At 41.6% G+C, this 13,831-nt stretch overlaps 1 protein-coding gene and 1 pseudogene across 1 annotated transcript in view; both read left to right on the forward strand.

The window, feature by feature from the left end:
* The window catches only part of PALLD (palladin, cytoskeletal associated protein), a 244,492-nt gene that overhangs the window by 70,404 nt on the left and 160,257 nt on the right, over window positions 1–13,831 (forward strand). The gene's annotated exons all lie outside the window — the stretch shown is intronic.
* On the forward strand, window positions 2,755–3,350 carry LOC103236507 (large ribosomal subunit protein uL6 pseudogene; annotated as a pseudogene).

Raw genomic sequence — 13,831 nt, forward strand, 5'->3', positions numbered from 1 at the left:
TGAAGCTACTTTTTAGTGACCACAAAACTTGTTTAAATTCCCAATGTATATTGATTATTATTTCCAGTATCTAAAATCTGTTAAAACTTATAGTATAAATAATTGCAAAATAACTTTGAGGAGAAATTTAGAGAGTGAAAAGACTAAGAGAGAAGAGAAAGAAGAGGAGAAGAAAGAGGAAGCAGCCTAGACTTGTGACCGAAGATTTTACATGGGGTGAAAAAATGCTAAACTGTATTAAGAGTACATTTATGAGACAATGGCAAAGCGAACAAGCAAGAGAAAGGATTTTGACAAATCTCAGTTGACATTATGAAAACTCTCATTGCTTATCCTTGGAGGAAATATAGCAACCACCCGACTACTCAAAAGCAGCTAATGCTAGAGAAGACTCTCCCCTCTTAATATCAATAAACTAATCCCCACCTTACATGCCATTTAAGTACAAGGAGAAAGTAGGGAGGTATGTAGGCTTGTAGTTCTTTTAACATTTGAGAACCCATTTTGGCCCCAAGTTCAGATACTTCAACATTTCTGTCACTAACCTTCTTCCCTCCCTCCTTCTCCTGCTTCCTGACCCCCAAAACCCTCCCCTTTGTCTTTCTCTCTCTCTCCCCACCCCTACCCTCTCCTCCTCTTCCCTTGCTTCTGAGTTGGGAGGGATTTGAGAAGAATGAACCCATACCAACTCCGCCCTAGCCAGCATTCAAGATGGCCCCAGGAACCTTGTCTCCTGGTATTCATGCTTTTTCTGTAGTCTCCTCCCATATGGACTCAGAGTTAGTCTTTCTGTGTAACTCATAGGGTATAGTGGGGGTGACAGTGTGTCACTTCCAAGGCTGGGTTAAAAAAATGGACAGTGGCTTCCTACTTGTGCCCTCTCTGTCAACTTCCATTTTGGGAGGATGCTCGCTCATCCTGTGTAGAGGTCCACGTGGATAGGGACTGGGGCCTCCCAATGATGACCAGCACCAATTTGCCAGCCGTGTGACCGAACCACCTTGACAATGGATCCTTCAGCCACAGTCAAGTCTTTAGCTGACTGTGGCCTTGGTCAACATCTTGACTGCAAACTCATAAGAGAGACAGGGCCAGACCCCCCGCTAGACCACTGCCAAATTCTCACCTCAGAGAAACCATAAGAGACAGTTAATGCTTATTGTTGTTCTAAGCCAATAAATTTTGAGGTAATATGTTATGCAACAAGTACATTCTATACAATAGGTATGCAATAGTATACAATAATATAAATACTTTAAAAGAAAAGTCAGAAATCTAAGGATAAAAAATTCAGAACTTTTTAAATAAGAATATTATCTCCCTTGAGTATTTAGAGCCTCTAGTAATTGTCCTTGTATAATTTGAAGAAGGATGCAAACTTTCCTTCTTTGCTATTTAGAGAAAATGTGTAACAAAACCTATATGAAATCACTGCCAATCTATACTTCAGAAGCCGCATCTCCTGCTAACATTTTTGGCAAAATATCAGTACTCTCACATTGTGTGTGTTTAAAGTTTTAGTCATCCTTACTTAGTTAAGATGATTATATATGAATATACCTTTTAGTTAACTTCATTTTGGCACATGGTTTATTTCATGCCTAGGGTAATGATTGATGTTCATTCAAATGAGCTGATGTGCATGCAAGTTCCTCAGTGCTATACACTAAAATTGCTATTGGCGTCTTCCAGAACAAAACTGAGATAGGATCATAATTGTGGATTTCCAAATATTACTTTTCAAATACTATTACATTATGCTGACTATTATTTTCCATTCTGGTGCTTCCTAAGCTCATTACATGGTGATGATTTGTATATGGGAACAATCTGAAGAAAAACAGTTGTGCGATTTTAGATAAAATCAGGATTCAACCAAGATATGGAATATCTCAAAGTAAAATGTGCTATTCCCATCTCACTGACTCGCTCCCATCTTTCTGTTCAGTGTTTGCCTCCAAGTCCTTAAACATTCATTCAATACACACTATACAGATGTTCAAAGAATGCCTAGTGTACATTGCTTAGTGCTCAACTGTGCTAAGCATTATTCCACACACAGGGATAGAACAAGGAATACGACAAACAAAGGTTCTGCCCTCATGAAGTTGATGTTTTAGTCTGGGAGACAGTTAATAGGAAAACAAGTATAAAAAAATATGATGTGGGGTATTGTTAAGTACTAAAAAGAAAAGAGCAGGGTAGAGGGATAGACAAGGGCCACAAAGTTGAGGAATCTAATTTAGATGGAGGATCGCGGGAGTAAAATATAGGCAGGGACTTGAATTATATAAAAGAGCAAACCATACAGAGATCTGGGGGAGAACATTTCTAACAGGGAAAGATCACGTTTTTAAGTCCTTAGTGAACAGAAGCTTGACATGTGGGAGCTTAAGAGTAAGAGATGAGAGAGGCTGTCAGATTGCATAGGAAGTGATGGCAAAGGGGGATACAGTAGAAGGTGAGATTGGAGAAATAAACAGGAAACTTGCAAGCCAGGGTGAGGACTTTGATGTCTATTCAATGTATGATGAGAAGCCACAAGAAAATTCCAAGCAAGGAAGTTATATGATCTAATTTAATTTTTTAAATAGCACACTGGCAGCTGCATGAAGAATAGTCTGGAGGTAGTGAGAAAGCCAGCAACACCCCTTGATGTGTTATTATAGTTCAGTACAGAAACCGTGGTGGCTTGTGGGGTGGAAGTAGTTAGTGGAGGCAATAAGAAGTGATGGGAGCTGCATCTGCTGCAGAATGAGGGCTATTCTCAGTGATCAGACTGTCCACATTCCAGAAAATGTCAACACCACTCTGAAGGGACACAGTTATTGTGAAAGGCCCCAAAGGAGCCCTGCAGAGGGACTTCAGTCACATCAGTATAGAACTCGGGGTCCTAGGAAAGAAAAAGCAGAGGCTCCGGATTGACAAATGCTGAGAAGACAGGAATTGGCTGCTGTGCGTGCTCTCTGTAGTCATGCACAGAAGATGATCAAGGGCATTACACTGGGCATCTGTGACAAGATGAGGTCTCTGTGCGCTCACTTCCCCATCAATGTCATTATGCAGGAGAATGGCTGTATTGTAGAAGTCAGAACTTTCTTGAGCGAAAAATATATCTGCAGGGTTCGGTTGAGCCCAGGTATTGCTTGTTCGGTATCCCAAGCCCAGAAAGATGAGTTCATCCTTAAAGGAAATGACATTGAACTTGTTTCAAATTCAGCTGCTTTGACTCAGCAAGCCACAACAGCTAAAAACCAGGATATCAGAACATTTTTGGATGGTATCTATGCCTCTGAAAAAGGGACAGACTGATGAGTAAGATCTAAGAGTTGTACAGCTACAGAAACAAGATGTCGGATAATTCCTAAGACCTATTTATGATATTTTAATAATAAAATACAGCTATTGAAAAATAAAGAAGTGATGAGGATTCAAGACATGAACGATGGGATTTTCTGATGGCTAGCACTCAGGATGTAAGGGAAAGAAAAGGATTGAGGATAACTATTGAGTTTTGGTCTAAGAACTGCATGAAAGGTGGTATTATGGATGTGGTGAACGGTCAAGGAGGAGCAATTTGGGAGGTGGGAGAGAACCAAGAGATATGTGGCCAGGTTAAGTTTGAGGTGTGTTTATAGATTTCCATATAGGAATATCAAGTAGGCAGCTCAAAATACAAATCACAAAGATGTTGGACTCAGGATATAAACTTGAGAGTCACCACAGGAGAAATAGTGTTTAAGGCCATGAGACTATTTGCTGTCTCTTAAGGGAGTGAATGTAAATAGAAGTTCTAAGAACCGGCCTTGAAACACTCTAGCATTAGAGGCTGAAGGTGAAAAGGGGTACCCCGTAAGATGGAAAGCCCAGAAGAGTTTCCAGATGAGGACGATGTTTCAGGAAGAAAAGAAATGAGTGATGCATTCTATCAATGCTGCAGAGTGTCCAAAACAAATGAGGACTGAGAATAATCTTTTGAATTGGACAAGACGAGGCCCTGGTTGACATGCCAGGAAGGGGTGGAGACAGCAACCTGAGTGAAGTGTGTTGAAAGAAGGAAAGGTAGGAAAGTAGACACCATAAAATACAAACAGATCTTTCAAGGAATTAGCTGTGAGGACAAACAGAAAACTGATATAATACCTAGCTGGAAAAGTTTATTTCCTCAGATTTCTTATCTACAAGGTGAAAAATTTTAGATAACTTCTAAATCCCAATGTATTACGTTGCCAAGTCAAAAAAGCATCTTATGGTGAATGCCTGAAAGGCTAAATTGTGAAAAAGAATCATTACTCAGGTTACTGCTGCCCTAAATATGATGGTGTCATTACTGACTAGGGAGGTTGCTAGTATCATTTGTATCCGATGCCCATGTAATGATTTGAGGAAATAATGGAAATGTTAAGAAATAATTTGAATCTTCTATTATGAGAACAACTCCCATTTATTAATTTACTTATAGCCATTTCTGTGATTCAAATGAGCATCATGATTATTTTCTGACAGAAAGAAGTAAATCTCAGGACAGTTCCATGTCCATCTGTAATTAGACCTCATGGCCAAAGGGCCACAATGGTGAGATATGTGACACATCACCTCTGGGCCGCTGTAGCTGTTGGCGGCAGTGATGACTAAGTAAAAATGACAATGGCAGTAGTAACAGATATCATCATACCACTTTAGAATTTACAAAGCCTTTTCATAAAAATTAACGTATTTAGGCCGGGTGCGGTGGCTTACGCCTGTAATCCCAGGACTTTGGGAGGTCGAGGCAGGAGATTACCGGAGATCAGGAGTTCAAGACCAGCCTGACCAACATGGCAAAACCCATCTCTGCTAAAAATACAAAAATTAGCTGGGCATGGTGGCACATGCCTGTGATCCCAGCTTCTTGGGAGGCTGAGGCAGGAGAGTCACTTGAACCTGGGAGCTGGAGGTTGCAGCAAGCTGAGGTCACGCGACTGCACTCCATCCCGGGCAACAGAGTGAGACTCCATCTCAAAAAATAATAATAATAACATATTTAATCATAGGGACCATTTAAAATGCTCTTTCGTTTATATTAAATTAGTTCTCCAACTCTTGACAGTTTGAGCATGGTTGGCTCAGCTATCCTGATGGCTCCTTCTTGCTATTTTTTTTTTAAATGTTTACAACTCATCTTTTCAAGCTCAAGAGCTGTTGCTTTGAAGAGGATTTGAATAAGCATCTTAAACTGTTGGCTCAGCTATTGATCCAACTCAAATTTCCAAAGCTGCTACCAGAATGCTTTTCCCATACAGATCCAAAATGAATGTGAAATGCTGCCTGTCCTCTTTCTCCTGTCTTCCTTTCAGTGACTCCACTTTCTCTACAGTGGCCCTCCGCATCAGGCAGCCTTTCTAAAGAATCCACTGCTTTGGTGTGCGTGTTCCACATGTTGCATTCAGAAGGCACATCCATGCATCTCAGGCGTGTAGGTTCTTCAGCATGAATCATGCAAACTTGGTGAACCAAAAACCTCTCCCTGTGGATATGAGTTTGTTGGTATTTTAGTCTGCTTGGAAACAGTCTGAGAAACATTAAACCCAGCTTTTTTGAGGTTAGTCCAAATTATTTTTTTAGACTAGAGAAAAAAAAAATATTATGTCTCCTAAGGAAACTTGTAACCACGAACAGTAAATTTTAAATGTTTTAAAATTTTTTTGCCTCCCACATCCCCCACTTGCGCATAGTTGAAATCCCTAGTTTCTCTCACCAAAAAATACTACATGCTAGACTCACACATCAATGGGCTGGGCCTGTGCAAATGGATTTCTTAGATTAAAAGTATAAAAACAAGGCCAGACACGGTGGCTCACGCTTGTAATCCCAGCACTTTGGGAGGTAGAAGCAGTGGATTGCTTAAGCCCAGGAGTTCAAGACCAGCCTGGCCAACATGGTGAAACCCCATCTTTACTAAAAATACAAAAATTAGCCAGGTGTGGTGGCGCACGCCTGTAATCCCAGCTACTGGGGAGGCTGAAGCATGAGAATCGCTGGAACCCAGGGGGCAGAGGTTGCAGTGAGCTGAGATGGCACCACTGCACTCCAGCCTGAGTGACAGAGACTGTCTAAAAAAAAGAAAAAGAAAAAAAAGAAAAAAGAGAAAAAGAAAGCTATGTGCTGTCACAACTGCAAGGCATGAGGCCTCTCTCCCTCCCTGGTGTTTCCACGTGGCACTTCCCCCTGTGTTTGACATGTCAGCCTCTGTCCTCATTGCAAATCTCCTCTGCCTACAAGCCTCAGTCTCTGCACAGACTCTGCCCTCCTCATCTTGGCTACAGGGTTGTCAGGTTCTTTGGCCTTCTCATCTCACAGCCACAGGAGCGTTTGGGAACTTGTGATTCTCCCTCGTTCCTGGCTCTGGCAATGGGTGTGGGGGTCCTAAACACAGCCAGCCCTTGGTTACCCTACTGCAACTACCTCCTTTTGGCTCTGGGCTTGCTGACCTACTTCCAAATACCAAATTGCAGCATGGGGGTTTTCTGATTTTCATTTTGCCCTCAAATCTATAAGGCTTCTATGATCTCTTTCATCTCTTCTCTTTCTCGTGAGTTACAGGGGAGTAAGGGGGTACTGGGTGCCTCAGAAGGAACCCAAGGAGCAATTTCACCATAGTGTCATCCCTCCAAATTTCTCCTAAAAATATTCCCCCAGTCCAGGAGTTTTACTACTTCCCTCTGTGGAGAGAAACCCGATATCTAACATCCATCTCACCCAGGAGCATGCTGGAAAATTCTTTGGCTTCAATGTCCAAAGATAGATTCTGGATATTGAATGTCCAGCTATGGGAAACCAAGAAAACACTTTTCTGTTTTCTCCTTCGGGTGCCTGGTTCTTGAAATTGAAACCTAGACACTTATGCCTATTGTTTTCCTTGTAACTTTCAAAATGTATTTTGATGTCAAAATGGAACAATAGTTTTTTGCTATCCATCGAGTTCTGCCCTTCTCAAGAAGTATGGATGGCTCAACCTCAGCAGATGGAAAGCTACAGGGAAATAGGAATTACCATCTCAAGGAAAAGAAATGCGCCGCATTAGAAATGTCTGATGCATTTTTTGTTTTTAGTCATTCTTGCAACCCAAAGACTGAGTTGTAAGTCAAAGTGTTTATCAATGTTAAGTTTGAACCAAAGACGAAAATCTCTGTTGTTCTTTCCTTCTTAGTAGTTCATAAACTACTTACATGAATATCTACTTATATATTAGAACACTGCTGTGGAGGAAGAAATATTTTTAGTGTCTCATATGGAAAAGTTTTAAGACACACATTTCCATGGAGTATATTTTTCCCACAGTGTTTTCCAAAGCCTCTGTCTTTGGCTCAGCATTTCTCCAACTGGAAGTTTCACCAATGAGTCCCCTGTGTTCCTGTGGTCCGCTGTAGGGCTACTCCAGAGTCTCTGGCTTATTTGCATGTGAAACTCAGAGATTCTCTCTCTCCAGTTAAAGTCATGTCCACAGGATTTACATGAAATATAATATTATATATGGCACCTTTCTTTGCAAGGTAGCCAGAAAGTGGCTTTGAGAATTTTCTTTCTGAGACTGGGGTCTCTCTCTGTCGCCCAGGCTGGAGTGCAGTGGTGCAGTCTCAGCTCCCTACATCCTCCACCTCCTGGACTCAAGCGATTCTCCTGCCGCAGCCTCCTGAGTAGCTGGGACTACATGCACACACCACCATGCCCAGCTCTTTTTGTTGTTGTTTGTTTTTTTGTTTTTTGTTTTGGTAGAGATGGGGTTTCACCATGTTTCCCAGGCTGGTCTCAAACTCCTGGGCTCAAGTGATCCACTGCCTCTGCCTCCCAAAGTGCTGGGATTACTGGCATGAGCCACCGCACTTGGCAGGAAATATTCTATCCTAGTGTCAGTGGCATTTGTTTTGCATCCCTCATAATCCTGGACGTGCACAGGATTAGAATTTTAGTCATTCTTTCCTAATGAACCATGTTTAGGTTTTATCACTATGGAATACTCTCTTCTTCTTCTCCAAACTCAGTCTTATTTCCCTATGGTTTTCATTTATAAGGGAAGAAAAGAAAGGATGACAGGTCTATTTTTAGGGATCTGTTAAAAATTCATTTCGTAATAGTCATAAACATTGTGAAATAACTTGGGACTCATACATACAAATTCTGATTATTTTAAATTGCTTCATGTGATAATTGCAAACATTTATTGAGCATTTACACATTACTGAACTTAAAACACATAAAAATGCCATTCTCGGCTGGGTGCAGTGGCTCACACTTGTAATCCCAGCACTTTGGGAGCCAATGCGGGCAAATGGCTTGAGTCCAGGAGTTCAAGACCAGCCTGGCCATCATGATGGAACCCCGTCTCTACTAAAAATACAAAAATGAGTCGGGTATGGTGGCATGCTCCTGTCATCCCAGCTACTGAGGAGGCTGAGGTAGGAGGATCGCCTGAGCCTGGGAGGTTGAGGTTGCAGTGAACCAAGATTGTGCCAGTGCACTCCAGCCTGGGCAACTGGAATGAGACCCTATCTCAAAAACAACAACAAACAAACAAACAAACAAACAAAAAAAGCCATTCTCTGGCAATCATTAAAAAGTCAGGAAACAACAGAGGAGAGGATGTGGAGAAATAGGAATGCTTTTACACTCTTGGTGGAAGTGTAAATTAGTTTGACCATTGTGGAAGACAGTGTGGTGATTCCTCAAGGATCTAGAACCAGAAATACCATTTGTCCCAGTAATCCCATTACTGGGTATCTACTCAAAGAATTATAAATCATTTTACTATAAAGACACATGCACACGTATGTTTATTGCAGCACTGTTCACAATAGCAAAGACTTGGAACCAACCCAAATGCCCATCAATGATAGATTGGATAAAGAAAATGTGGCACATATACACCATGGAATACTATGCAGCCATAAGAAAGGATGAATTCATGTCCTTTGCAGGGACATAGATGAAGCTGGAAACCATCATTCTCAGCAAACTAACACAGGAACAGAAAACCAAACATGACATGTTCTCGCTCATAAATGGGAGTTGAACAATGAGAACACATGGACACGGGGAGGGGAACATCACACACCGCGGTCCGTCAGGGTAGGGGGCAAAGGGAGGGGGATAGCATTAGGAGAAATACCTAATGTAGATGACGTGTTGGTGGGTGCAGCAAACCACCATGTCACGTGTATACCTATGTAACAAACCTGCACATTCTGCACATGTATCCCAGAACTTAAAGCATAACTTTAAAAATGCCATTCTTTATGGAATTTGATATATTTTTATCTCAGAGCTTGAAATCAGTTACAACACTGTTTTAATATATGAAATTTTTTCAGTGTCTTTCCATGAAATATAGACCCAATCTTCAAATAGCATAGAGTACCTACTATGTGCCAGGTACTCTAATTAGAATCTTCCATTTAATTGTCATTTAATTCTCACCTGCTAAGCAGGCAGCATTGTCTCCTTTCCACCTGTGAGGAAACAGAGGTTCACAGCCATTCCACAGCACATGGAGTAAGAGGTTGAGTAAGATTTGAAGACACATGGCACTTTTAGGCCACACAATGTCCAAGGTATTTAAATGAAGTAGATGACTGGTTTTTTGTAAGCCACACACTTGCAGAAAAGACACTAGGAGATGAGCAAAAGGTGTTTCCCTGGGGATGCTGCCCTGGTACCACAGCAGCAGGAGGTGGGACAAGTTGACTTCTACTCTGAGTGAGTTAAGAAGCTCAGGGCTGCTCTGGGATAGAGACAGCATGAACACCTGTGTGTGGAGCCATTGAACCCTGGCCATGGTTTTTGTTTTAGATCAGCATCAGGTACAAAAATCCAGAACTGAAAAGAAATGAATGCAACTCCCTTTCCATCAGGTCAGGAGTGACCAGGCCTCCCACACACCTTTGTCTGTTTCCTCCCCGAGTGAGCCTCAGAGCCTCTGAAGCCCTCTCCCATATGGTCCTGTATTAAATCATGTTCTTCTAGGTCAAGTAACAAGGGTCCGTTATTCATGCCTCTATTTATTCATATGTTTATTCATTTTATTCACCTATAAATATTTACTGCAGTCATATTAACCAGAATCCTTGTGGATTTCAGAGTGCCACGGATATGAATATGGGAGGAAAAAGAAACCACTTTAAAGAAAGAAATTCCTTTAGAGAGTATACTTACTGTATGTCTTCTTATAGATACGGGACTTTGTAAATGGTGAGTGCTCAGTACATATTTATAGATGAATAAAATGAATAAACATATGCATGAATAGAGGAGTGAATAATGGACCCTTGTTACTTGACCTAAGATAACATAATTTAATACAGGACCAATTTCCATCCTTTTCCTATAAGTAATATATTTCTATATTACATATGATATTTTGATATAAAATATGTTTAAAATATATTTTATAAAACAAATCACCTCTAGGCTGGAAAACTCACTCTATGTTGGCCCTAGGAACGTTTAAAAAAAATTTTTTAGAAACAGGATCTTGCTATGTTGTCTAGGCTGCAGCACAACAGCTATTGACAGGTGCAGTTATAGCACACTATAGCCTCAAATTCCTGGGCTCAAGAGATTCTCTCACCTCAGCCTCCAGAGTAGCTCCAACTACAGATGTGTGCCAGTGTGCCCAACTTTTAGAGATATATTTTTTCCTCTGGCTCAGAAAAATCCCTCTCAGTATGTTTATTCCAAACGCTTTCTAACCGGTCTCTATGTGTTAGGCAAAAAGACTTCCAGCTTCTCAGATTCATCTTTTTGAGATTCATCTCAAAGACTTGCTTAGTGATGACCATACCATCTCTAAGCAAGTTTTCTCTTTTCTCCAACCTGCTCCTTGGGTTCCCACACCTCTCTTGGAGCCAAGTGTCAATAAACAACACCTTCGTCATCTCTTTCCATTGCTTCCTCCTGGTCACAGCATGCTGAGTTAGCTTCACTTAAAGTCTCTCTTTTGCATCGAATAACTTTTTCTCGTTTGCATCAAGGGTTTATACACTGCCCAATATGCCATTTCCAATATAAACTGGAAAGAACATCATTTCTTTGTAGTAGGTAGCCTCCCCTCTAGGTCTTCTGTTACAATGTGTTGGTTATCAGGCTTAGTCAGAAAAATTTAGTCGGAATCTAATCTCTAGTCCTTAGGTTTAACCTGGGCGAATTATTGCCATCATCTGAAAAAATGAAGATAAAAAGAATGATGAACAAATGAGATCATGTATGTAAAACGTACAGCATAATATTTGAAAAGAGAGAAGGTTTGGTAAATGGAAGTAATGATGCTGAGGGAGGGGGAAGGAAAAACAGAGTAGAAGAAGAAGAGGAGAAAATTGCTAAATAATGAGTAGCCATCTTGAGAGACACAGAGAATGGCCCAGAGGACATGAGAGACTAGGAATGGCTGCATTTTGTAGGAAAAGAGAACACAAGGGTAGGAATCTTCTGGAAATTCCATCCAAAGAGGACTCAAGGTAATGCAAGTCAGAATGGGTACTTGGGAGCATGGGATGACCTCAGAGCCAAGGTGATATTACATCCCACTATCACCCACTTCGCAATGTGGTCTTAATTTAGCCACATGTTCATGGACAAGAAGTTCAGAGCCAGCTCACACTGCAGAACTGGATTCCGGTTTTATAAGCTAACTTACTGTTTGCCACAGATTGTAATCTCTTTCCCAAAGAACAGACATACCAGGAGCCAGAAAGTAACTTTTACTTAATGAATTTGTCATCTGCAGCTCAGTGGTAATGAGGGAAATCCTGTGCCGTACATTCTTTTAAGTGTAGATTCAGGATCTGGATATGAACTAGGGAGGTCAGCAATTCAGCCCTTTACCTCTGATTGTGGGCCAAATAAATGGCTGAATTACTCATGGGGGTGTGGATTTTAAGTGTGGTGGGTAGGGGTTGGGAGGAAGAGAAGAGGGTGTGTCTCTCTTGGCATAGGCCAAAATGAATGAAAATGCTTTGAGTGTTATTATAATCTATTCTGTGACCATGTCCAGGTGGCTTTCTGCCATGGCTCTGGGCACACCCATATGGGCTTAGCCCCTTTCTGTAGGGATTTCACAGTTTCTGGTTGGCAGAGTGAGGACCAAAGCAGGAAGATTTTCTTCCCCACCCAACACACCCCTGACTCCTGCCAAATGTGAGGTGTGGGAGTGATAATATCAACGCAATAATACCAATAGTAACCACAATAAGTTCTTAAGAAACTGGAAAAGTGTACTAAGAAGTTTTTCCACCTTTTTTGTATGCCAACCATTGCTCCTAAGTTCCTAGGCTTCTCAGCAGCTCTGCCTATGGAGTAGCCATTCTTCTACTCCTTTAGTTTTGTAATAAACTTGCTTTCACTTAAAAAATAAGTTCCTAGACTTCTTTTTAGTGAATACTAGACTTCTACCTGAAAGAACCCAAATTTTCAGGTCACTTCCCAAAGCTCAAATGGTAGTGTCATGGACTTGAAAGCAGTCTTAGGGACTGTCCATTCCAACATTCTGCCCATCACAGACATTCCCTGGGATCTCCCAAGGCAGGCGGTCATCCAGCCTGCGAATGGACACATGCAGAGATGGAGAGCCCGCTTCCTGAGAAGGCCAAGCCTTGATGGGCATCTGTAGTGACTGCAAGACAGCATCATGAGGGAGAAATAATATAGGATTGGGAGGCATGGGAATTGGTTCAGTGCTTGTTCTTCCACTGACCAGCTGAACGACCTGGGGGAGAAGTCACTGTGCCTTAGAATGAGTCACTTATCAACTATGAAGCTGTTGGATATGATCTCAGTCATTCTAGCAACAACATGGTCACTTGTTTTTCTACGTCTAGCCAAAACTGGCCTCTCTCTAACTGCCAGCTATTGGTGTTAGTTCTAATTTTGAGAACTGTAGAGGATGGGTCTTATCTCATTGGTATGGCAGCTCATCAAGTATTTGAAGATGGCTGCAATGACCCTGTAAGCTATCTCTTCTTTAGTATAAACATCTCAAGATATTGTAAATCTTGCTTTTATGACTTGGCTTTCAGAATTCTTCCTCCTCCTAACAGTCCTCTTCCAGACAGACTCAACTCTTTAAATTATGGTCCCTAGAACTGGATGCAACATTTCACAACCGGCCAAATAAGAGCCCAGGAAGTACCGGGACTGTAACAACCCAACCCTCCACCACTACCTCTGCCCTTCATCTAGACCCTGTGCTGCTTTTCCCTTAAGTTTGCCTTTGCATTAGTTATTTCAGCCTCCATCGTCATCTCGTGCCACAGACTGTGCTTGTGGTTGGGTACAGCCACCAGGCCCTTACACATGACCTGCTCTCCAGCCAGTTCTCCCTGTTCTGAACATACACATTGAATGATTTCTCCCTGTTCACTGTACAATTAATATATATGCATAGTATTGTACAAAGCTGAACAATAGCTGCCCAAATTGCAGTATCCACAGATAACATTTTTAACTTAGGCTAATACCAATACATTATTTTTAATAAAAATGTCAGCATTCATGGTTTTCCTTACATACTGAGGTTTATTTACTCCCTGTCTCTGATTTTTTTTTTTTTTTTGAGATAGAGTTTCGCTCTTGTTGCCCAGGCTGGCATGCAGTGGCATGATCTCGGCTCACCACAACCTCCGCCTCCTGAGTTCAAGAGATTCTCCTGCCTCAGCCTCCCAGGTAGCTGGGATTACAGGGCTGTACCGCCACGCCTGGCTAATTTTGTATTTTTAGTAGAGACGGGGTTTCTCTATGTTGGTTAGGCTAGTCTCAAATTCCCGACCTCAGGTGATCCTCCCACCTTGGCCTCCCAAAGTGC

Source organism: Chlorocebus sabaeus, chromosome 7 (assembly GCF_047675955.1).
Source record: "Chlorocebus sabaeus isolate Y175 chromosome 7, mChlSab1.0.hap1, whole genome shotgun sequence".
NCBI lineage: Eukaryota > Metazoa > Chordata > Mammalia > Primates > Cercopithecidae > Chlorocebus > Chlorocebus sabaeus.